The sequence below is a fragment of the Hyla sarda genome, chromosome 7 (genome assembly GCF_029499605.1).
Source record: "Hyla sarda isolate aHylSar1 chromosome 7, aHylSar1.hap1, whole genome shotgun sequence".
NCBI classification, from domain to species: Eukaryota; Metazoa; Chordata; class Amphibia; order Anura; family Hylidae; genus Hyla; species Hyla sarda.
The window spans coordinates 84,887,673-84,913,778 of NC_079195.1; the positions used below are offsets into that span (position 1 = coordinate 84,887,673).

Sequence of the window (26,106 nt, forward strand, 5' to 3'; positions counted from 1 at the left end):
GCTTTATCAGAGGTCTGGGCTAATGGTTGTTCCAAAGACACTAGGGTGCAATGCTCTGTACATACTCACATGTGTATAGCAGTTTGTAAACTACAGACTAGGCCTGGGCCACTGGTGCAATGCTCTGCACATACCCAGGCAAGATTAGTGTCCTAATAGCTGATGATCACTAGGGGCTACAGCCAGACCCGTTGCGATCATTTGATCACAGCACTGGTTTAAGTTTATAAAAGGACTTCATCATGGGATAGACCATAGGTAGTGACTTGCATATAAAGGCCAAAACGGCCATTTGCTTTTCATGGATCTACAGCACTATGGGCTGCATAAAGCAAATGTTTTAATCAGATGTGTTTGGACCCAATAAGCTGTTCCCATAGTGCATTTATTAAATGCTCTTATTTCAAGAGCTCTGTCCTGGTGGAAATCTCTGTACTACAGTGTATTAGGAAAATAAAATGATAAAAATACATGTGCATAACAACAGAGGCAGCGCAGGTGGTTAAGTATCACCTCTGAGCAAAAATACTAATTATAATACGGGAAAAAAATGGCTAGGGACTATACGACATAAGGTTACATGACAAAAATCTTTAAGGAGCAATAATTCACACAGTCATTCTTCCTCAGGTGACCATGTGAGGCACGTATACTTTACATGAATATTTTTAGCTTATAGTACAAATTGCAGTCTTGCATTTCATGTTTAAATATGCTAGTGAATGCCACAGGTGAGTGCTCTTTTAACATACAGTACCAGATATTTAGACCCTAAAATCCTGTGCAGTAGACAATTGGCATTTAATATAATAACCATCATTTTAAACTTGACTACAGAAGTATAGTAATATATACTCTGTATATGATGAATAAGAAAAGGTTGCCTTGACTTTTTCTGTTCTTCACTATGTTCATATTCATGCAGTAAATTCCATTTCCAATAACAGTTCAGCTGCTACATTCATTAATTGCTTTGTTTGTTTCCATTTGCTTATGGAAACAGATCTGAGGGCAGATAAGGATCAATAGTATTAAGTTGGTTTAATATTCCGTTAAATTCATTGGGATTGTATACACATTATCATCACTCAAGAATGTATTGGCATAAGATTATTATGCTAAATAATCTTATTAAGATTATTTTGCCTTTACAATGATATCATAACTTGAGACTGAAATTCTGTATTTATTCTTCATGTTAGATTCCATTTTGAGATTGAATACTCTTTAAGGCCATGTGCACACGGATGCAAAATACGCAGCAGATCCGACATCTGTGCCTGCTTATAGCAGCAATCTGCTGCTATGAGCAGACACGCTGTGATGTGCGAGTTGCCACGCGTATGCTCAGCATACTCGCGTACATCACAACTGCTCTTAGCTAGTTCAGGGAGCATGGGGAGCTGCCGCGATGTGTGCGAGTACACTGTGCATGAGCGCACAGTTGGATGCGCAATGTAGTGGACCATCATCGGCGGATCCGCAGCACAAAGCACAAAAAAATGCTGCTGATCCGTCCGTAGCGGCCTTAGGCCGACTGTGGTGTATTTGCTGCAGATTTTCTGAACAGAATTTTCACGTGGAAAATTCCCAGCATATACAGTAGCAGCAAAGTGGGTAGGCTTTAACATTGGGGCCATCACGCCCCCTCCCATAGGCTTGCATTGAGGGGCCGGGGCATAACATCACAAGGGGGCAGAATTGTGACGTCATGATACTCCGGCCCCAGGGTCGTGAGTCTTCAGACACGGAGCGATCATCGCTTCGTGCAGCTGAGACAGGTGGGTGCTGCATCAGACCCTGCAATCAGACATCTTATCCCCTATCCTTTGTATAGGGGATAAGATGTCTTATGGCAGGACTATCACTTTAAGCATAAATTTTAGACAATTAACCACCAAATAAACAGGGTAAAACCTAGGCTCAAATAAGCTGATTGGTGGGGGTCTGACTGCTGGGACACCCACCAATCCTGAGAACGGGGACAGATTTATCCCTGGAATAAAAGAAGTGCACCATGTGTGTGCGGCCGGTGCTCCATACATTCTCTATGGGGCCGCCAAACATTTCCAAGTTCACAAATAGAAATTGAGGGGGATACACAAGAACCTCTACACTATTCTGTAATAGTAGCCTAAGCTGCACTATATAAGTAAAAAAGACAATAATTCCTAGTGCTTTTTTACGTTTATTCCCTTTTCATCAGCAGAAGGGGCCCAGGATAAAATCCTTATACAAAAAGCTTTAGGCTATGTTAACATGGCAGAAAATTTGCTGGCGGACATTTTATAGGCTGCAGGCGCCAGCATTGGAGATATGCCGTCCCCATAGACGACAATGCATTTCCAAGCCAATTCTGCAAAAAGAATTGAGTTTTTGCTGCAGATATTTTTGCCACAGAAATTCCACCATGTGCGCGGTGCAGCTGAATTTTCCCACCAGATTCTGCTCAGAAATTCCCCTGTGAACATAGCTTTATATTCCTATTGTCTTCTTCCCACCATTCCTCCCATGTCTATATAACTGAAAGCACATTTCCGAAAAATCCCTTCTGCAACACCAGACAATGAGCCATTTTTTACTTATTAAATTAATTAACTTATTATATTTTTCAAGCAATGTCTTCATACAAAGGCGACTGTACAAACACAGCAGTTTCATATTTCCTTGGCTGCAGATGACATATATAAATAAATGTATTGAGGTTAGTGCAGCCTTTATTCTGCCAGGCCACCCACACAATTCTCAGAGTAGTATTTACATTTGACTGCAGAGCAAAACTTTCAGCTAATGAGATTTTAATCACATAGTAAGTGTCAGTGTAAAGATGCCGGGTGACCCGTGTAGTTTTGTTACAAGATTTTTTTAATTAAAGGTTATTTAAATAGTCAAAACTAGAAATGGACCTGACATAACCTGCATTTTATAAGCCTAAATGGCCTCTAGGGGGAGCTAATCTGCAACTGTATTCTATGAAAGCTCTCACAGCCCCAAATGTCTTCATGCATTTAAATGACAATTGCAGAACCTAAAAATAGGAAACAATTGAAAAGTGCCATTTCATTTCACAAAATTTAGCAAATATTTTAGGGCATAGAAAAAATAAACAAATCATTGTGTTACAGATTAGACAGCCGTTGGCTGTCCAAGCATGCTGGGAGTTGTAGTTTTGCAACATCTGGAGGGACAGAGTTTAGAGACAACAGACTAGTGTATACTGGGACCTCCCAGCTATCCCCCAAATTGTAGATGTTAGAATAGAGAAGGGTGGGGCATTTAGGGACTTTTACACATGGCAATTATTGAACAAATGGGATGATCAGCAATAGAATGATCAAACACCCATAGACATGAAAGGAGGGGGCAAGGTGTGACATCACGAACCCCGCCACGGGAACCCAGCGTTCTAAACATCATGTTTAAAACACTGGGTGCTGCATTGAGATCCTGGGGGGGGTCCTCAGCGGCCGGACCCCCAGGATCAAACATCTTATCCCTTATCCTTTGGATAAGGGATAAGATGCCTAGGGGTGGAGTACCCCTTTAATGTTGGTGGAAAACAAAACTTTTGGTGTAACCATCTAATCACCTCATGCACTGGCCTCCAAACCGTGGTCCCTCCAGATGTTGGAAAACTACAACTCCCAGCATGCCAAAGAATGATCAAACGCTCATTAGACCTATAAATAACACTCCTGTAAAAAAAAAACAGGATTATAAATGGTTAAATACTGTTATATCTCTGATTACATTGTTCTAATTGTAAAAGAATCTGTGCCATCTTATGTAAAATAACCACTAAGCTTTAGTGCCTTTTTGAGAATTGCAACTAGTAAGATTGTTGCAAACACTAACAGTAAAGAAAGAGTTCACTGCACATTTTGCAGGAGTATTCTTTCCTTGCACTAATATTTCGAGCACCCATTGTGGTCTCAGAAAATACCAGGAAGAGAGAGAGTCATTCTGCCCAGCTCTTCTATTTATCAGCTTTGCTTCTTGGTAATCTGTAATCTTGTGTGTAGAAATCAACATTTCTTTATTAGATTGTTTTTCCAAGTAGCAGGTTGTTTGCTATGCACCCAACGATGACTCTAAACCATTACATTCTTCTTCAGAAGAAGCAGGCACCTGTCTATATTCTTCATCTAGCACACACAGCAGGTGGCCTCCCCTATGCGTTGAAGAATTATATTTCTCTGAAACAAAGCAGATCATTTTGTGTGTATATGTAGAAACATTATCTATAGATAAATATTCAGTGGAGAGAATCCTAACCCATTTGACTTATGCAGATCTGAAGATCCATATGGGCCATATTGATGCACAGATTTTTCCCCTATTTTTCTAACATGCCTCTAAAAGAGCATTTTCATTGCTCAAAAATGGTCATAAATGGCAGTTTAACTATTGAGTTTAATAAAGCAGCCCTTAATGCACACACATTACGTTTATGCTCATAATTCTTGCAGACGTAAAACCAAAATGATTTATTGCACCCAGTTCTGCAATAAAAAAGTCATCCCTTTTTTGTGACCACTATTACTATTCAATAAAAAACACATTTGATTGTTATACAACAGTTGTTTTCCCATGAGAAATGGATGTTTTTTTTACAGCTGAAAATAACAGCCAAAAATGGTGTTCTAGATCCCATGTCCATGTGCACCTTTATTAAAGATCCCATGTCCATGTGCACCTTTATTAAAGATCCCATGTCCATGCGCACCTGGGATAAAGTTGTGTCCCAGAATGAGCTGCGCAGCTATTTACAGCCCACAATGGGATCATCAGCTGTTCTGCCTGGCTTTGTGGCCTTCGGGCATACATGCAACTGGTTGCATTAACTTTTAAAGGAATACCTCGGCGTGAAGGAGGAGATAGTTGACAAGCACACAACTAACGTCAACTATCCCAGTCGGGCAAACAAAGCTGACATCATGTAGCTACGTGATCTTTCGCTATCCTCACCCTTGCTGTGAGGCAGCCATCTTTGCTCTTCTGCTTTTCTTCTGAAGAGGCTTCCAAAGACTTGCAAGGGCCAGTAGCCAGTGAACTCTGCATTAGCTGGTGAAATTGTGACCCAGATTAATTGCTTACTGTGTCACTAGAACTGTTGCTAGGTCCTGGTCAGACGGCTCTTCCTTTAGACCTGTTAAGTCCCCATCTAAGGCGTTGCCAGGGGGCAAAGGGGGCATCTGCCTAATGGAAGAGCCATGTCTAGTACCCACCAGCCACCACTTCAAGATTATGAAGCCTCCACCCCTTTAAGAGAATGGTGCTACATAGTAGTAGCAGATGTGCTGCGCCGCACAAAGGCATGCCTGCTATACATGTCCATAACGTAATGACAACACACGTGACAACATTTTTTCAGGTCGCAACCTAATGACCAAGGGCAAATGTGGATCCTGAGGTTACACGAGTTGAGAACAACTGCGTTAGAGAGACTGCTACCATATGTTTAGAAACAGCCTATATTTTACTTTGACAAGTCAGTTAATCGAGTTACATAAAGGCTGGTGTTTATGCAAACCCCGCCCCAATAGTGAGCATTTTAAGGGTGTTCCATTCTTAGGGGCTGGGTTTAAAGGGATTCTCTGGCCTTTTCCCAAAAAATTACACAGGGGTATGGAATGGGGTAGAGGAAAAAAAGTACTCACCCCATGTTGATCCTCTGCTGCCCCTACTTAGGAGTCCCCAGCAGAGCTGCTGCAATGATGTCCCTGCAGACTAAGCATGGAATGCTGCAGTCAATCATTGGCTCCAGTAGGGCCTCCCACCAGGAACTCCAGAACAGCAGGGAGCTGAGGGTTAAGTAAAGTTAATTTACCATAAGTAATCTCCAATAACAACAGTCTAATTCTAGAGGATACAGATTTCTGAAGCATGGTAACAAAATTGATAGCCAGGAGGAGTCGTTCAACTCTGAGTCTAAGGCTGGAAGAGTTAATGCAATAACAGCTAAACGGGCATGGGTCAGGACAGATAGAATGACCTAGAAAACCCTCTGAACTAATGTAAACAGCAAATACAAACCATTCACCACTACAAGAACCAAACACCTTATTGTTTAGGCAAGGAATTAATGTCCAGAGCTAGGGTAAATAAACGGAGGTGCTCAGCAATTTATTAAGCGTCACTTATGAGCTTTGTCCCTAGAGAAACTGTGTGCCACCCTGGAGAGCTCAGCAGAAGTAGAAAGAAGCAGATAGGGAAACCGGTGTCTGAATATAAATAGACATAAGATGGGGGTAGAAATACATATATTAGATAGATGTGATTGAATTGGTATTGTGTATATGCTCTGTTTTTTTGTTTTTCAATAGAGCGCTTATTTTTAGACAGAACTGTTCAAATTCAGTATAAAGGAATCACAGTAATTCATCTATTTTTATGCTCTGTTTGTCTGACAATATAAACTGATAACTTTGATCTTTCCTCAGAGCTCTGTTGCTTTAGACATATTTAATCTCTTTATTCTGCCAATGATAAAGTTGAGTCTTTGTCTTGAAACTATGGATAATTAGAGTTGGCATCGCTATGCCTGGGTGCTCCGTCTGGCATATAATTGGTCTGTGCACAAATATTAATAGAATTTTCTCATTTGACATCAAAGGTTCTGACACTTTTAGTTTAGTTAACTTGTGATTATTGTGTCCTGTGTTACAATATGTGGGAACTTTGGTCATTTTACACATATCCCAGATTAACAGTGTGCGGCCTACTAATTTTTAGGCCTGCAAAAGTGATTAGATAATCTGACGAACAAGGTTTTTTTTCAGTCATCAGCTGGTCATTGGCCCTTTTACACGAGTCATTTATTGGGAATCAATGTTTCTACAAATGACATTTGCATTCTAAGGGTATGTTCAAACAGCGGAATGTTCGTGCACAATTCTGCTGGAATATTCCACTGCAGTAGTCTCAATGATTTCAATGGGATTCTTCTGCACTATGCACACAGTGGAATTTCTGCTGCAGAAAAATCTGCCACAGAAATCCCATTTCCAGCATCCACAAAGAAAATAGACATTTCTATTCTTTCTGCAGATTTCGCTCGGAAAAGCATTGCCGTCTATGAGAATTGTCGAGCGGTAATAGTGCCCGTATTTTCTGGGCATACATTCTGCACAATTTCCTACCGTGGAATTGTGTCTCCGGAAGAGGTTGTGTTGGTCCACTAGATTGGAGGATGTGGAGCAGTAGAGCGATAGATGGCTCCCAGCCCACCCATTTTACTTGGCCTAGAACTAAATAAAGGGGTTATCCAGTTAACAAAACATATCCTCTATCCATCAGATAGGGAATAAGTATCTGATCATGGGGAGTTCAACCACTAGGACCCCTTGCAACCTTCAAAACAGAGACCTTGCTGAGTGCTCTGGCCCCCACCCTTCCGAGACCCACTAGTCTCTGCTGTGATGGCCCGCTCAGCCAAACACTTGCTGCAGTGATGTCACTGTGGACATTACTGCCAAGACCAGTTTGTCTCAGAAGGTGGGGATTGGAGGACTCAGTGAGGTGAGTCAGGCCCCGTTCTGGATATTGCGGGGGGTGAGGGTGTGGGGGGTTCTGACCACTGTGGATAGGGAATACGTTTTTATAAATAGGATATAGAGAATTAAGAGCTTTCCAAGTGATAGCTATCAGTGAAGAGACAGGCATTGCAAAGTCTGCAGGAGCAATGAGAAAGACAAGTGTGGTTGGGGACTTGTATGTAACTCAAAATGTTTACAGCATTGAGCGCTAGACATTCAGACAGTTAGGCATGCTGTTAATGTATAGTTTAGTAAACACTCAGCTGAGCAGGTTTTTGTTTTGTATATTGTGCACAGTGTTGCCAAAATGTGCTTTTATGTTGATAAAGACTAAAGCTGGTTAAGGTGGTTTAACCCCTTAAGGACGCAGGACGTAAATGTACGTCCTGGTGCGGTGGTACTTAACGCACCAGGACGTACATTTACGTCCTGTGCATAACCGCGGGCATCGGAGCGATGCCCGTGTCATGCGCGGCTGATCCCGGCTGCTGATCGCAGCCAGGGACCCGCCGGCAATGCCCGACGCCCGCGATCTCGCGGGCGTCCGCCATTAACCCCTCAGGTGCCGGGATCAATACAGATCCCGGCATCTGCGGCAGTGCGCGATTTAAATGAACGATCGGATCGCCCGCAGCGCTGCTGCGGGGATCCGATCATTCAGAGTGCAGCACGGAGGTCCCCTCACCTTCCTCCTTCCGGCTCCCGGCGTCTTCTGCTCTGCTCTGAGATCGAGCAGACCAGAACAGAAGATGACCGATAACACTGATCTGTTCTATGTCCTATACATAGAACAGATCAGTATTAGCAATCATGGTATTGCTATGAATAGTCCCCTATGGAGACTATTCAAGTGTAAAAAAAATGTAAAAAAATGTAAAAGTAAAAGTTAAAAAAAGTGAAAAATCCCCTCCCCCAATAAAAATGATATTTTACCCCCAAAAAGCGTAAAACATTAATTTTATAGACATATTTGGTATCGCCGCGTGCGTAAATGTCCAAACTATTAAAATAAAATGTTAATGATCCCGTACGGTGAACGGCGTGAACGTAAAAAAAAAAAAAAAGTCCAAAATTGCTACTTTTTTAATACATTTTATTTTAAAAAAAATAATAAAAAATGTATTTAAAGTTTTTTATATGCAAATGTGGTATCAAAAAAAAGTACAGATCATGGCGCAAAAAATGAGCCCTCATACCGCCGCTTATACGGAAAAATAAAAAAGTTAGAGGTCATAAAAATAAAGGGATTATAAACGTACTAATTTGGTTAAAAAGTTTGATTTTTTTTAAGCACAACAATAATATAAAAGTATGTAATAATGATTATCATTTTAATCCTATTGACCCTCAGAATAAAGAACACACGTCATTTTTACCATAAATTGTACGGCGTGAAAACGAAACCTTCCAAAATTAGCAAAATTGCGTTTTTCTTTTTAATTTCCCCACAAACATAGTGTTTTTTGGTTGCGCCATACATTTTATGATATAATGAGTTATGTCATTACAAAGGACAACTGGTCGCGCAAAAAACAAGCCCTCATACTAGTCTGTGGAGGAAAATATAAAAGAGTTATGATTTTTAGAAGGCGAGGAGGAAAAATGAAAACGTAAAAATTAAATTGTCTGAGTCCTTAAAGCCAAAATGGGCTAAGTCCTTAAGGGGTTAAAGAGGTATTCCAGGAATTTTAAAAAAAATTGTCTTTTTTCTTTCAAAGACAGTGCCCTCCATGTCTCCACTTTGGGTGTGGTATAACAACATGACTCCACTCACTTCAATGGAACTGAGCTGCAGAACCACACCCAAACTGGAGACAAACAGGGAGAGGTCTTTGAAAGAAAAAAAAAAGCCTGTTTTTTTGATTCCTGAAATACTCCTTTAAAACATACATTGCTGCGTTGGACTGCAATTTATAATGTGCCAACCATTTCAGATCCTGGAGATGGCAATCCCCATGAGCTGATGACCACCAAGTTGTCACAGATGGTTCCCCTGTAAAAGAAGAAAATAACAGATCAATGTGATGCAAACAACTAGATAACCTAAGTTTTTTCCAAACAATGTGTACTACCAAATCTTTGTGGGTACAGTGCAATAGCTTAATTTATATTGGGTGTTAGTTTTTCCTAAATTATACTAGTAATGCAATGTTAACAAGACATTAAAAATTTGTAACAGTTTTAATCTGTCTCAGGTTCCTGTTCCCTTCACAGGAGCCTGGCCAGACTTACTTCACACAGGTACACACGTGTCTTTTACCTGTCACCTACTTGTGACTTTATCCCTATTTCAGACACTGCTCTGAGGTGTTCTGATCTCTGTTTAGTTGTCTTATCAGAATTGTGCCTACTAGGTACCCCCCTTGCAATAGGCCTCACTAAAGCCTGCTCCCAGATCATTATCAGGACTGATTAGTCTTGCTCTGATTTCAGGAATCCCTCTCCACAACCCCGCCCATTGAAAACTTAAAGGGGTACTCCCACCCTAGACATCTTATCCCCTATCAAAAGGATAGGGGATAAGATGTCTGACCGTGGGGGTCCCGCCGCTGGGGACCCCCGCAATGTTGCATGTGGCACCCACCTGTTTCTTGTTCGGGGGGGCATCATGCCCCCTCCCATAGACTTGCATTGAGGGGACGGGGCGTGACGTCACATGGGGCGGAGTCCTAACGTCACAGACTTCAGTTCCAGTGGTCGCGACCGAGAACCTCCAGCGCTTCCGAACAAGAAACAGGTGGGTGCCGCATGCAACATTGCGGGGGTCCCCAGCAGTGGGACCCCCGCGGTCAGACATCTTATCCCCTATCCTTTGGATAGGGGATAAGTTGTCTAGGGTGGGAGTACCCCTTTAAGCAGTTCTCTGCTACAAGGACTGTCCAAATTAGGCTAAAAACAAAAATCCATTATCTAGTCCATTCCACTCCCCAGATCATACTGCAGCTATCTATTGGCCCTAAAAGACTGGATTGCCCACATAGACCCTAAACAGAACCTAACTGCAGCCTCCGCTAAGTTTAAACACACCACTGCCTACAGTGGGGATCAAAAGTTTGGGCACCCCAGGTAAAAATTTGTATAAATGTGCATAAAGAAGCCAAGGAAAGATGGAAAGATCTCCAAAAGGCATCAAATTACAGATTAGACATTCTTATATGTCAACAAAAGTTAGATTTTATTTCCATCATTTATACTTTCAAAATAACAGAAAACAAAAAAATGGTGTCTGCAAAAGTTTGGGCACCCAGTAGAATCTATAGCATGCACTGCCCCCTTTGCAAAGCTGAGACCTGCCAGTGTCATGGATTGCTTTCAATCATCATCTGGGAAGACCAGGTGATGTCAATCTCAAAGGTTTTAAATGCCCAGACTCATCTGACCTTGCCCCAACAATCAGCACCATGGGTTCTTCTAAGCAGTTGTCTAGAAATCTGAAACTGAAAATAGTTGATGCTCACAAAGCTGGAGAAGGCTATAAGAAGATAGCAAAACGTTTTCAGATGTCAATATCCGCTGTTCGGAATGTAATTAAGAAATGGCAGTCATCAGGAACAGTGGAAGTTAAAGCAAGATCTGGAAGACCAAGAAAAATATCAGACAGAACAGCTTGCAGGATTGTGAGAAAAACAATTCAAAACCCACGTTTGACTGCACAATCCCTCCAGAAAGATCTGGCAGACACTAGAGGTGTGATACACTATTCCACTATAAAGAGATACTTGTACAATCTTCATGGAAGAGTCATCAGAAGAAAACCTCTTCTACGTCCTCACCACAAAAAACAGCATTTGAACTTTGCAAATGAACATATAGACAAGCCTGATGCATTTTGGAAACAAGTTCTGTGGACCAATGAGATTAAAATTGAACTTTTTGGCAAAATGAGCAAAGGTACGTTTGGAGAAGAAGGGGAACAGAATTTAATGAAAAGAACCTCTGTCCAACTGTTAAGCATGGGGGTGGATCAATCATGCTTTGGGGTTGTATTGCAGCCAGTGGCACAGGGAACATCTCACGAGTAGAAGGAAAAATGGATTCAATAAAATTTCAGCAAATTTTGGATGCTAACTTGATGCCATCTGTGAAACAGCTGAAGTTAAAGAGAGGATGGCTTCTACAAATGGATAATGATCCTAAACACACCTCGAAATCCGCGGGGGATTAAATCAAGAGGCGTAAACTGAAGGCTTTGCCATGGCCTTCACAATCTCCTGACCTCAACATAATTGAAAATCTATGGATAGCCCTTAAAAGAGCAGTGCGTGACAGACAGCCCAGAAATCTCAAAGAACTGGAAGACTTTTGTAAGGAAGAATGGGCAAAGATACCTCAAACAAGAATTGAAAGACTCTTGGCTGGCTACAAAAAGCGTTTACAAGCTGTGATACTTGCCAAAGGGGGCAGAACAGGATATTAACTCTGCAGGGTTATTTTGGGTTTCTGTTATTTTGAAAGTGTAAATGATGGAAATAAAATCTAACTTTTGTTGACATATTATAAGAATGTCTAATCTGTAATTTGATGCCTTTTTGGAGTTTTTCCATCTTTCCTTGGCTTCTTTATGCACATTAATACAAATTTTTACCTGGGATGCCCAAACTATTGATCCCCACTATATAGGTCAAACTCTTATACCGTATTTAGGTTAACCCCAGAGCCCTAGTGGCCTCCTAAGAGCTAGCTATTCACAAGCTGACAGTGCACTCAATCAACATCACTTCAGCAGCTGCCCACACTAAATTCTACAAGCCATCCATTTACATAGCTATTCCCTTCCTAGCCCCAAGATGTAGTTGCAGTCACTTCCCTAGGTCACTGTCTGCTCCGTGATGACCAGGCCTGGGGCCCCACTTGGCAAAGCAGCTTCTTCAGAGACTCGCTCCTCACTACACAGGTAACCCTCTTGTTCAGCTTTACACAGGCCTGTGCCCACCAGCTTATTCTTCAGGCTACAGTGTCTCTCCTGCAGAGAGAAAAATAATGCCCTGCTGTATAGGCTGCAAGGTCATCTCTACACTATAGAGACCAGCCACAAGAACTCACAAGGTGGTTTACACACTTTCCACACCAATAACGTTTTAGACCTTACCAAGGTTCCTCCCACTTAGTATAGAATGGCAGCTAATCAATATCAACAAGCTCACCCCTCCACCATAACAAGTCCCTCAAATAATAAAAATAAATAATAATCTGCAAATAGGTGACATCAATTGACTTAGAGGACTAACAGATCCTTTAGTACATATAAACCATAAGTCTTTACTGAAAAATAAACACCAGCTGTGACATGGTATGCTCACCTTGTAGTCACAGGATTTAAAGCAACTGGACTGTCATGACCTTAAAAATAATATATGGGGTAACCATTCTATGGTCCCAAACCTTCCACAGAAATAAAGCAATGGTCATATGTACACAATACCATTACATTTTTTCTCTATGACTGCTGGATACCTGAGTGTATAAAGAAGCAATGTTCATACTTGACACTTGTTCTTTCCATGTGAAGATCATTGGGGGATCCAGCGGTCGGGCCCCAAAACATGTACAGTATCTTATAAGTATTGTTGTTGTTGGTGGGATGAACTACACTTGTCAAAAAATAAGTAAAGGGAACACTTAAACAACACAATGTAACTCCAAGTCAATCACACTTCTGTGAAATCACACTGTCCTCTCAGCAACACTGATTGATATTCAATTTCATATGATGTTGTGCAAATGGAACAGACAACAGGTGGAAATTATAGGCAATTAGCAAGACACCCACAATAAATGAGTGGTTCTGCAGGTGGTGACCACAGACCACTTCTCAGTTCCTATGCTTCCTGGCTGATGTTTTGGTCACTTTTGAATGCTGGCAGTGCTGTCCTTCCTAGTGGTAACATGAGATGGAGTCTACAACCGACATAAGTGGCTCAGGTAGTGCAGCTCATCCAGGATAACACATCAATGTGAGCTGTGGCAAGAAGGTTTTCTGTGTCTGTCAGCGTAGTGTCCAGAGCATGGAGGCGCTACCAGGAGACAGGCCAGTACATTAGGAGACGTGGAGGAGGCCGTAGGAGGGCAACAACCCAGCAGCAGGACTGCTATCTTCGCCTTTGTGCAAGGATGAGCAGGAGGAGCACTGCCAGAGCCCTGCAAAATGACCTCCAACAGGCCACAAATGTGCATGTGTCCACTTAAACAGTCAGAAACAGACTCCATGAGGGTGGTATGAGGGCCCGACATCCACAGGTGGGGGTTGTGCTTACAGCCCCACACCGTGCAGGACGTTTGACATTTGCCAGAGAACACCAAGATTGGCAAATTCGCCACTGTACTCTTCACAGAAAGCAGGTTCACACTGAGCACATGTGACAGAGTCTGGAGACACCGTGGAGAACGTTCTGCTTCCTGCAACATCCTCAAGCATGAACGGTTTGGCGGTGAGTCAGTAATAGCATGAGGTGGCATTTCTTTAGGGGGCTGCACAGCCCTCCATGTGCTTGCCAGTGGTAGCCTGACTGCCTTTAGGTACCGAGATGAGATCCTCAGACCCCTTGCGAGACCATATGCTGGTGTGTTTGGCCCTGGGTTCCTCCTAATGCAGGACAATGCTAGACCTCATGTGTCTGGAGTGTGTCAGCAGTTCCTGCAAGAGGAAGGCATTGATGCTATGGACTGGCCCACCCATTCCCCAGACCTGAATCCGATTGAGCACATCTGGGACATCATGTCTAATGCCACGTTGCACCACAGACTGTCCAGGAGTTGGCGGATGCTTTAGTCCAGGTCTGGGAGGACATCCCTCAGAAGACCATCCGCCACCTCATCAGGAGAATGCTGAGGTGTTGTAGGGAGGTCATACAGTCTCGTGGAGGCCACACACACTACTGAGCCTCATTTTGACTGGTTTTGAGGACATTACATCAAAGTTGGATAAGCCTGTAGTGTGGTTCCACTTTGATTTTGAGTGTGACTCCATATCCAGACCTCCATGGGTTGATAAATTTGATTTCTATTGATAATTTTTGTGTGATTTTGTTGTCAGCACATTCAACTATGTAAAGAAGAAAGTATTTCATACGATTAGTTCATCAGATCTAGGATGTGTTATCTTAGTGTTCCCTTTATTTTTTTGAGCAGTGTATTTAAGGTGTCATAGTTTAGATGAGTAAGGGTCAAAACACATTGTAACATCCCCACTCCGGCCAGACACTCTAGCCGTGAACACTCTGTCATGTCCCTGCTGCCGGCGGGGCTGGGATTCGCATTGCGCCCACATGCCAATCCCAGCCCGTCACTCACCTCTCTGTCCTCTCAGCACTGCTGCATGTGCCCCCACCTCCTTAGACGCGCGTGCACCGGAGCTTTCACTCTCAAAAGGCCAGTGCTCATTTAGTCAAGTGTCTACACCTGCATCCTGGCCCTTAAATATCAGCTCCTCCCTTGGTTCCCTGCTGGATCTTTGGTTGTCTATTGCCCTAGTGAAAGTTCTTTGTCTCTGTTACTTTGTACCTGTTCCTTGCCACCTTCCTACAATGCGCCTGTGTTCCTGCTCTGACCTACTGCCACCTTGCCACGTCCTGCCAGTCTCCTTCTGTGCCACGCCACCTCCCAGCTACCTGTGTGGACGAGTCGTGCTAGGAGTAGGGACCTGGGTGCCGCCTGCCGCAGCATGACCATCCCACTTTGCGGCTGGCTCTGGTGAAAACCAGTGGCACCTTAGACTCCGCTCCCTGGCACGGCTCATGTCATCATCCACACAGGCCCAGAGGATCCACCACCTGCCGTGACCATAACACACATGATGCGGTTGAATTGCAGTGCTGTTGGCTATGGACAATTTTTTTATACTTGCCAGTTTTTGCTATTTAGCAGCCAGGGTATATTTCGTAAAACTAGCAATAATGAAACAAATGCAGGTTAAAAACTGAAATATTTACTCCATATGACCTGCCACAATGCAACTGCATAGCAGTTCAAGCCTCATAAATTTGCCTTTTTAATTTCTGTATTAGTTCAGTATTAGGAAGCGCAGTACAGAGAATGCAACTATACACACTTACTCACAGTGGAGTGCCACAAAATATATCCCCTTTCCTACTAGGGCATGTCATGATGTATGTTGTAACTCCATCAACAGCATGGCAAGTGTCTGTCACAAACCTGTATTTTAGTTATTCTTGCCCACAGGCTTGGCCTAAAAAGCACCTGGATTTCTCAGTGTCCAAGTGCTTTAGTATCATTTTCTTTACATGTCAACCTAGCTAAATATTTGTTTTTATAGAGGAATTAATGGAACCGTGTAGAACCTATGAATAGTTAGTAGCCCATAAAAAGCATAACCGCCACTTTGAAAAATAACCTACTGACCTGCTCTTTGTTGCTTTATTCCCCAAATCTATCTATTGTCATTTTCACCTTGTTCTGACCTGTGAGAGTCTAACAACTTCACAAGGGGATGTAAGCTGAGAATTACAACGTGCCTGAACCAACGTTACCCACTGCAACAAACCTGTGAGACATCAATGACACATTGTCCTCCTTGAAAGCTGTGATTTTTTTTTCTCTGTAGGCCTGTACAGGAATTGTCACAATGCCACAAAGATATTTAAGATCTACAAATATACATTGCTCATACCTGGTAACATTTGTGAAGGGACATCAGGGAGATTTCTAAGATGAAAACAAAAGCCAATGTGCTACACTTTTATCCTTATGCCCTGCCCATTTAGATATGCCCCAAAGCCGTAAACAAACACAGATCACACTGCATACTTAGAGATATAAAGCGACATTTATCAATGTTGTTTTTAGAAAGTGTACTTTAAAGTGTACCTGTCGTCAACAAAAACTTTTTATATAATGTAGATAATACCATTATATGTATATTTGTAATAAACATTGGTTTAAAATGTGTATATTTTTGTCCCTACAGCTATTGTTTGTGTGTCTCTATGAGGAGTCCAAATAAAGGAAGTGTGGGTGGACAAGCAGGGCTCTGTACACGGAGGACAAGCGGGGTTCGGTACACTGAGGACAAGCGGGGCTCTGTACACTGAGGACAAGCAGGGCTCTGTACACTGAGGACAAGCAGGGCTCCGTACACTGAGGACAAGCAGGGCTCCGTACACTGAGGACAAGCGGGGCTCTGTACACTGAGGACAAGCAGGGCTCTGCACACTGAGGACAAGCAGGGCTCTGTACACAGAGGACAAGCAGGGCTCTGTACACTGAGGACAAGCAGGGTTATGCACACTGAGGACAAGCAGGGCTCTGTACATTGTGGACAAGCAGGGCTCTGTGCACTGAGGACAAGCAGGGCTCTGTGCACTGAGGACAAGCGGGGCTCTGTGCACTGAGGACAAGCGGGGCTCTGTGCACTGAGGGCAAGCGGGGCTCTGTGCACTGAGGACAAGCAGGGCTCTGTACACTGAGGACAAGCAAGGCTCTATGCACTGAGGACAAGCAGGGCTCTGTACACTGAGGACAAGCAGGGCTCTGTACACTGAGGACCATCACTGAGGCTCCATGACACGCCCCTGGCTCACACAGTTGGATGATTGATAAGCCAGGTTCCTGCACAGAGCCCTGCTTCTCCTGCCCTCCCTTCCTGTATTTTGGACTCCTCATAGACACACACAGGCAATAGCTGCAGGGACAGCATTTTTTCACCCAAAAATATACACATTGTTTAATCAATGTATATTACAAATCTATATATAATGGTATTACCTACATTATATCCAAAGTTTTTGTTGGTGACAGATACACTTTAAAGCAGTAAATTTTTTCTTTGGTTTTACTAATATGCAACTTATTGATTTAACTTATTGATCAATTTAGCACACGTAAGCAAATTTGTATGCTATTTTGTATGCTTTCTCCTCTGTGACTTTTTAAAGGGGTACCCCAAAGGATAGGGGATAAGATGTCAGATTGCGGGGGTCCCGCTGCTGGGGACCCCCGGGATCTACCATGCAGCACCCACCTTTAGCGGCTTCCGGAATTGCCAGAGGTCCTCAGGCTGAGTCCATCGCGACCACAAGGACGGAGCATGGAGACATCACGGCTCCGCCCCGTGTGTTGTCACGCTCCGCCCCCTCAATATAAGTCTATTGGAGGGGTGTGACAGCTGTCACGCCCCCTCCCATAGGCTTGCATTGAGGGGGCGGAGCGTGACATCACACGGGGGCGGAGCCGTGCTGTCACTATGCTCCGTCCCCGCGATCGCCAGTAATCAGACCCAGAGCGAACACGCTCCGGGGACTGATTCTAACGGGGTGCGGCGTGGAAGATCACAGGGGTCCCCAGCAGCGAGACCCCAGCGATCAGGCATCTTATCCCCTATCCTTTGCATAGGGGATAAGATATCTAAGCGCCGGAGTACCCCTTTAAGTGCAACATTTTTAAATTGTTCTCCACAAACAGTTTTGTATGCCAGGTATTGGCTGGTGTAGATTTGCGACAATTTTAGGGTTTTGCAACAAACTTGGAACTTTTTTGAGAAAAGTTGGCCGTCATAACTCAGCAACCACTGCAAAGTGAAAAACCAAAAGTATGTACCAACAACATTTCTGTGACTTTTCTTCACCAAAAAAAAGCTCTAACCGATTAATAAACTTCTCCCTACAGAGCAGCCATATCCCCCCTCTCCCATTGTATAGAGCTCAAATGATTCCACCCTTGTTTACCAACCCCAGACCAGATAATAAACTATTCTTATAGACCTCTATTGACTATTTCCGATGGACACACTGCAGACAGCGGGCACCGGCAGAACATGCCGGCGCTAGGACCGCTTGGAAATGCGCCATCTACATAGATAGCATTGCATTCCATAGAAAACAGCTATGTGATTCCATTGAAAAAGTAACCTGTCAAGTCTTTTTGCGGAGGCTGGAATTTTAACTCTGACGTGTGCACGGTGCAGCAGAATCCCATTAAGCACAACGGGACTCCGCTTCAACGGAATTTCCTAGCTGGATTTTTCCGCCGTATTTCGCTTGAAAATTCCATCATGTCAACCAGGCCTATTGGTTTTAGCTTATTTGCATACTGCCACAGATCCTTAATTGAATCATCCCCCATCAGCAGACAATTTAACTAAAATAGACTAGTTTCTGAAAAAACAATTACTAATTCTAAAATTATATATTAAGGGATAAAGCTATTGCCATGTGTTCACGTGATAGAGCATCTATTAGAGAACACACCTACAAATGTTCTGCTTTATTTAAAGGATTCTGAGAATTACAGAGCTGACTTTTAGTCCTTCCTGTATCTCAGCTTCTCTTTAGAGCGGCTGAACTTTACATGAGCATTTCTTACTAGGTTCTAATTGATTTCCTGTGCTCTACTAGACAGGATGTCTTGGTATCACTTTTATTATCATTGTATATTTCATTCTTAGAAACAGACTAACACTTTGGGCATTTCTAGAAAGTCCGGAAGACGTGTTTTTTTTTCTATTTTCCAACAAATAGGGGGAGGATCAACAATATAGTGTACATTTATATATTTTTATTTTCAAAACCAAATATATTCTGATAAGGATTATAGTAAAACATCATTGTATTGTCATAGTCTTTTAGCAATAGGGCTGTCGCTACCAGTCGGTCTTTGGTGGGAAAACTAAAGCTGGAGCTGAACTCAATATACACAGAAACACAAATATAAAAACAGTTAATAAATATATAATTTCATAAAATTACAGCGCATGAAGTGGTTGTCCACTTTGGACAACATTTAGGTATTAGAAGGGTGACAACCAGCAGGAAACCCAATTGATCAACTGTTACCTATGTGCAAACCTCACAGCAATTTTCCTGCAGCGCCTCCACAGGGGAAAGTAAACATGACAAGAGTGCTCATTCAGATCGATGGGTTGTCTGTGTAGTGCAGGACAGGACAGGTCTTCCACAGAGTCTATGGGGGACATTTATTAATATGTTGCACCATTTTTCTTGTTTATTTTAGGCGCCCTCTTTTGCACTTGTAGGTATTCTGCGTGTTTTTTGTGCGCTTTTCCAAATAGAATAATACATTCGCTGGCTCAATTTACATATACATTGTCTGTGAATCCACATCCTAGTGAAGTGAAGTCACAGACATTGAATATGTAAATGTAGCCAACAAGGCCCCGCCCCCGCACATGATTCACTGAATTCAGCAGAGGATCTTCTGGGGGACATATCTTAGGACCTACTGGACATATTTAAGTAAGTGACCCCTCATTGGACTCCTGTTCCCCCACATTGTAATCCAGTGTATTTGTATCCAGTGGGTTTAATGTGGGTATGTGAAAAAGCTGACAGTTTTCCTTTAAAAAGGCAGTAAAAAATGTCATTGGAAGTAGGAAGAAGAGGCAGAAAAAAAAGTTTTGGTGTTCATTTGGGAATTATACCTTTTGATGATAATAATAATAATATCATAAGGCTGTGTGTTTTGTTTTTGGAAAACTGCCACGGCAGGTTTTGAGCCAAAAGTATATTCAGAAGGAATGGAAAATACAAAGGAAGGAGAGCTGTCAAGGATCTGTAGTTTTCGTATTTAGCATACATTTTTGGCATACACCACTTTGAAGTTGTTTTACTATTAAGACGAAAAGTGCACCAAAAAGTGGTGCAATTTTGCGCAATTAAGCCAAATTCTTTTATAAATTTAAGCAAGCCATGTCCCTGGTGCACATCTCAATTGTTTTTGTCTAATTTGTTTTAAAAGGAAATATATTTAACACCATTTTGTGATTTTTGGCACACACACTGACAAAGTTCTGGAGAACACACTTTTATTTATCTCCCCCAAATGTGTCTAGCACCATTCTTATCCTGGGATAGGATGTTACATTGGCAGTTGTATTATTTGTAAATATATATATGGAGATATTATGGAATAAAAATTTTATTTGTGTGTTTACAAATATATTCCTGCAAACAACTGTAAAACATTACGCAGCGTTTCATTTGCCTTACAACTTTAGCCAGAGGGGAAGCCTGTTACACAAGTACTGAATATTGTCCTAATATTAGAACTTCTCTTCCACTGTGGGGTTAAAAGAAACACGGTGCTCTTTTCACAGGACATATTAGTGACATTTATTTTGTTATAACAAGAGAAGCTCCGCTGGTACGTGGAGATACGTGAGGGAAAGTCTCCTATGGAAAAAGTATATAGCTGTGGAACTTGAGCATTGTTATTGTCATCTCCCCTCCTCGGGGCACTGGAAGGTGCAGAATGACTGCAAATATTCGAGCTGCTCCGTCCAAGCTGTCATTAAATTGACGTCATTCCATTGAAGTGACAAGAGGAGCCTACGGCCTAGCAGCCCCTACTGTACACAAGTTATTGAGCCCCAGAGGCTTAAAGGCTGCAAAGGATACCGCACGTACAGCACACATAATAGCCTATCTGCGTGCTTTAAGTGCCCGGCTACGCGTCTGCCAGCTTTACAAAGACTGGAAAGACAGAAAAGGTAAACCCCTAAAATTTCATCCTCCAAACAGACGCTCCGCTTGCAATAAAAGACATTACTACAAAATTAACTTTTGGCAGCAGTGTTTTATTATTAAATTATATAAGAAAACAACAAAACAGAAAACAACAATTAACAGGGAGGGAGGGTGGGACAAAGCCTCCGGGTCCCAGGTAAAGGGGAGTGAGGAGAACCCCCCACACACACACACACCAGCCCAGCATATAAAGGAGGGGAAGGAACAATAAAACCCAGAAAAGCTAATGTCCTTGGATTGGCCAGCAATATCCCCCTTGTTAACCCCCTGCCACACAGGTACCAGCAAGGGGAGGGGCAGCAGTCTTAGTTGAGCCTGACTTAAAGGACCAGGCTCACCAGTTAGGGGGTAAGCTGGTTAACACCGCTTGCCCCTCCAGACTGGCAAGACAGAAAAGCTAAACCTTAAAATCCCATCCTCCAAACTTTTTAAATGGTGGGGGTTGGCCATGGCTTTTTATTAAATAATTTTTTTAATAAATACACCAAACTATAAAAATAAGGCATTTAAAAAACTTATAGCAATCTGGTGGGTACTGCCACACCGTCTCCGGTGCGCAGGTCCAACACAGACTGATCATCAATTCTCCTTTCCACACTCCACAGAGGGGACCAGTTACACCTAGACTGGGCCCTGACCCCCATCTAACAAAAACAAACTCTACTCGATTCTGTCCTGCAGACCCGAGAGGAAAATGTCCAGGCCAATGTCCAAAAGATGGACCCCATCAGACCTCATGAGCGCCCTGTTGTCGCCCTCCAATTGGCGATGCCTCACAATCATGCCAGAACTGAGACGCACGAAACACGAAATCCTCACGTTCACAGTCCGGTGAGTCCTCTCCCCACAGCAAAATCCCTAGAACCATGCCACAACACCCGCGGAACGATCTCCGACCATACAATGAGGAGCTCAGAGAAAAAGCATGGGGACAGCACCAAGTCCGCCCTCATAATGATGGTCAAAAACTCCGCCATCCGAACAGAACAAAAATCGTTCCCACCCACATGCAGCACCAGAAGAACAGGGTCCTCCACCAAGGGGCTCATTCTGACAACTTCGGCCAACATCTGAGGCCAGCAAAGTCCACCGATCCCCCGCCAGCACAATTCCACACCCCGGAAATCCAGCTGACTTCCACCAGGATGCACCTCCTCACGCTGGGCCGCTCTGAAAACATAAGAGTGACCGAGGACCCGACCCAACCCACCGGCCGGGTAGCACCTGAAAAACAAAACTCAAGCATCAATTAACAGCTCAGGCTGAACATAATGCGTGTAGCAAGAAGAGCGCCAGCGTCCCACCCTCTGGACCTCAATCTCCGGCAGGCCCACCCTCGCGGCTTCAGTAGCTGCGCCAATCCAGAACAAGTGAGTCCCGAAATCCCGTGGGACAAGGCCCATAAAAGCAAGGTAATGTTGGAAAGGAACTGGAAACGGGTGACAGAAAAACTGAGCCATCCGGCCGAAGCGAAGAAAAAGCCAAATGGAAAGGGCAAGCCGCTTCCGACACCACGTAAAGCACAAGCCAAGACCAGACTGAACTGTCTTGGACCTGCGAATGCGTAGACACACAAAACCCTCCCCTAGAAAAATACCATCAGCCTCCAGACCACCAGGCTAAAAACGAGAAGGAGGGAGCAATTCGCTTACCCATAATGCCCCGGAAAAAACGAGCAAAAAAGCTGCATAAAACAAAGCCGACTCGGAAGGGGAGTAGCAAACGCGACCCGTCGCCTCAAAACCAAGTAACACAAAAGGGGAAAAAAACAGGATGCCGGCCATCGGCGCACACCCGTTCCCGAGACCAACCTTCACGGCCTGGTGAACCACAAAAAACTTCGTAACATCCGCCCAACCCAGGAGCTGAAAATAAAAGGCCATGCCTGCCAAACGCCAAGCAGCCACCACACCTGAAAAACAGCACTGGACAGCTGACCTGCAGCAATGGCCCCGGGCTGAAAGGGTACAGGTTTAGGAGTCAACATAAGGCGCAGCAACACATCAGCCGCCTTAACCCCTTAAGGACTCAGGGTTTTTCCTTTTTGCACTTTTGTTTTTTCCTACTTACCTTTAAAAAAAATCATAATTCTTTCAATTTTGCAGCTAAAAATCCATATGATTGCTTATTTTTTGCACCACCAATTCTACTTTGTAATGACATCAGTCATTTTACCCAAAAATCTACGGCGAAACAGAAAAAAAATTATTGTGCAACAAAATTGAAGAAAAAACACCATTTTGTAAATTTTGGGGGCTTCCGTTTCTACGCAGTACATTTTTCAGTAAAAATGACACTCTATCTTTATTCTGTAAGTCCATACAATTAAGATGCTACCCTATTTATATAGGTTTGATTTTGTCGTACTTCTAGAAAAAATCATAACTACATGCAGGAAAATTTTTACTTTTTTATTTTTCCGCGTATGGAGCAGTATGAGGGCTAATTTTTTGCGCCATGATCTGAAGTTTTTTGCTGTACCATTTTTGTATTTATCTGACTTTTTGATCTCTTTTTATACATTTTTTCAAGATATAACAAGTGACCAAAAATACGCTATTTTGGACTTTGAAATTTTTTGGAGCACATGCCATTGACCATGTGGTTTAATTAATGATATATTTTTATAATTTGGACATTTCCGCACATGGCGATACCACATATGTTTATTTTTATTTACACAGTTTTTTTTTATGGGAAAAGGGGGTGATTCAAACTTTTATTAGGGAAGGGGTTAAATGATCTATATAAACTTTTTTTTTTCACTTTTTTTTGCAATGTTATAGCTCCCATAGGGGGCTATAACACTGCACACACTGATCTTTTACATTGATCAATGGTTTCTCATAGGAAACCATTAATCAATGATTCTGCCGCTTGACTGCTCATGCCTGGATCTCAGGCACTGAGCAGTCATTCGACGATCGGACAACAGGAGGCAGGTAAGGGACCCTCCTGCTGTCCTACAGCTGTTCGGGATGCCACAATTTCGTTGCGGAAATCCCGAACAGCCCCCTGAGCTAACCGGAAACATTTTACTTTCACTTTAGACGTGGCAGGATATTGTTTTTTAACACAGGGTGCCTCCAGTTGTTTACCCACTACAACTTCCAGCATGCCCTGACAGCCAATAGATGTCAGGGCAAGCTGGGAGTTGTAGTGGTGAAACAGCTGGAGGCACTCTGTGTAGAAGAACTAAGGGCGGAAGTGTCGGCCCCAGCAGGCATCAGTGACGTCGTGCCTGCTGGGGAAGTCTGCCTGGTAGTGAGCACACTGCCGAGAGAGGAGCAGGCAAAACAGACCCAGAAGAAGACAACCGATCAGCCAAGGCCCTAAGGGCCAGCACCAAACCAGAGGCCCCCCACGAAGCCCCAGAAAAATCAGAGCAGAGCAGAGCTGACAGTGGGCCCAACACAGGAGTGGGAGGGTCGCGAGGAGAGAAACGCTGGGAGGCTCTGCTGGAATAACCGGAGGCATCAGTTGAACTGGAAGAGGAAGATGGAGATCTTGAACGCTGATTGCCTCCTATGTTGTAGAAAGTCTAGACTTGTAATAATTCGGGCTCAGTGGTGTCTGCCAGGATAGCAAATTCACAATAGTTGATTAAACACAGACAGACAGTCAGTGATCCAGCAACTGATTCCTTCTCCAGTATAGCAAAGAATCTCCTGGGGAGGTCAGTGTTCAGTTTATTTATGTACACAACAAAGAGGGAGTGGTTACATTAGCCACTCCCACATATACAGTATCAGGTGTCCCACCTACAGCCACTGTCTCAAAGGCACTCCCACAGTGGACACAGACAAGTTACAATATGGATACAACATTGTGCACTGAGGCCTGCACGTCACTGACCACCAACACATCTGCAGCTGTGCCAATAGCCAATAGCAACAAACCACACTGCACAACATTACACTCACCATGAAGGCAATGTGACAAACAAGAAAATATTTCCACGACACCTATGCCGGCTTTGAGAGTAACAGTGACTACACCTGCGCTCCCTGCTGGACATAGAGGGGGAGACTGGTCGAGCTCTGGTTGAATAACTCTCCCTGCACGCCCCTGGGGAGCAGGAGGTGCCATTACAGTAGGAGAAGCAGCACCAGAGCTGGAAGGCAGAGGGTTAACAGCAGGAGGAGGGGGGCCAGGAAAACAGCATGACTGTATGGGAAACACTGGCTTATGTTTTTACTCAGTGTCTGGGTAACTATGGGATCATTGCAGCCTTTGGCTGTGCAGAAATGCTGGGAGTTGTAGTTTTGCAACACAATAATCACATACTAACCCTGATTGAGTGAAGCTATGGACTGAGATTAGCTAGTGTTTCCCATACAGTGTGCCTCCAGCTGTTGTAACACTACAACTTTCAACAAGCGAATATTGGGAGTTGTAATTTTACAACAGCTGGAGGCACACCTGTTGGCAAGCACTGACATGGCATACGGGATGATGAAGCTAGTAGGAAGAAACCCCTAGCAACATTTTTATCAAACAATCTACCTGAAGTGAAAGGAAAAGCTGTTCAGCACTTTCTTCCTAAATAGTCTGTCCCTGCTGATCAGCTGCTGAAGTCCGAGGCTGCCCTCACTGCTGAGGAGAGGAGGAATCTGGAGGCGCTAGGACCCAGAGGCGAAGCCTGCAGACACTAGGACTTGCTATGCCCCGAGCTTGTTATGATTCCGGGCCTGCGGGAGAGAAGAGCCCTCAGTGCCCAGGCTGTGTATCACCCCCGTGTAGGCGGGTGCAGGACAGGAGGGTGTGATTACTGCCCTGGGCACGGTGACCACATGCAAAGCCGCACTGCCCCGGGGACAGCGCGGGACGTTTTATAACCTGTTTTATGAAGAGTAGTCATCAGAAACAACTATAAAAACATGGAAGGAACGTTTGTTTAATTCTCTAGGAAGTGTTTTTAATGGATACAGGGGCTCAAATGTGGTGATTACTTCCCTTTAAAGGACCAGGCTCACCAGTCAGGGTGCTTGCTGGTTAAACACCGTTTACACCTCCAGGCGCGCGCTCCTCACCCCCGCCGCGCGCTCCTCACCCCGGCCGCGCGCTCCTCA

General features: G+C 43.6%; 1 long non-coding RNA gene across 1 annotated transcript; it reads right to left on the reverse strand.

Moving 5' to 3' along the window:
• Window positions 1–655: 655 nt before the first annotated feature.
• Window positions 656–26,073, reverse strand: LOC130282050 (uncharacterized). The gene is made up of 3 exons (XR_008846226.1): window positions 25,541–26,073; window positions 5,661–5,804; window positions 656–1,005 (listed from the first exon to the last, which is right to left on the reverse strand). It is a non-coding gene; the product is annotated as an uncharacterized LOC130282050 (long non-coding RNA).
• Window positions 26,074–26,106: the final 33 nt, after the last annotated feature.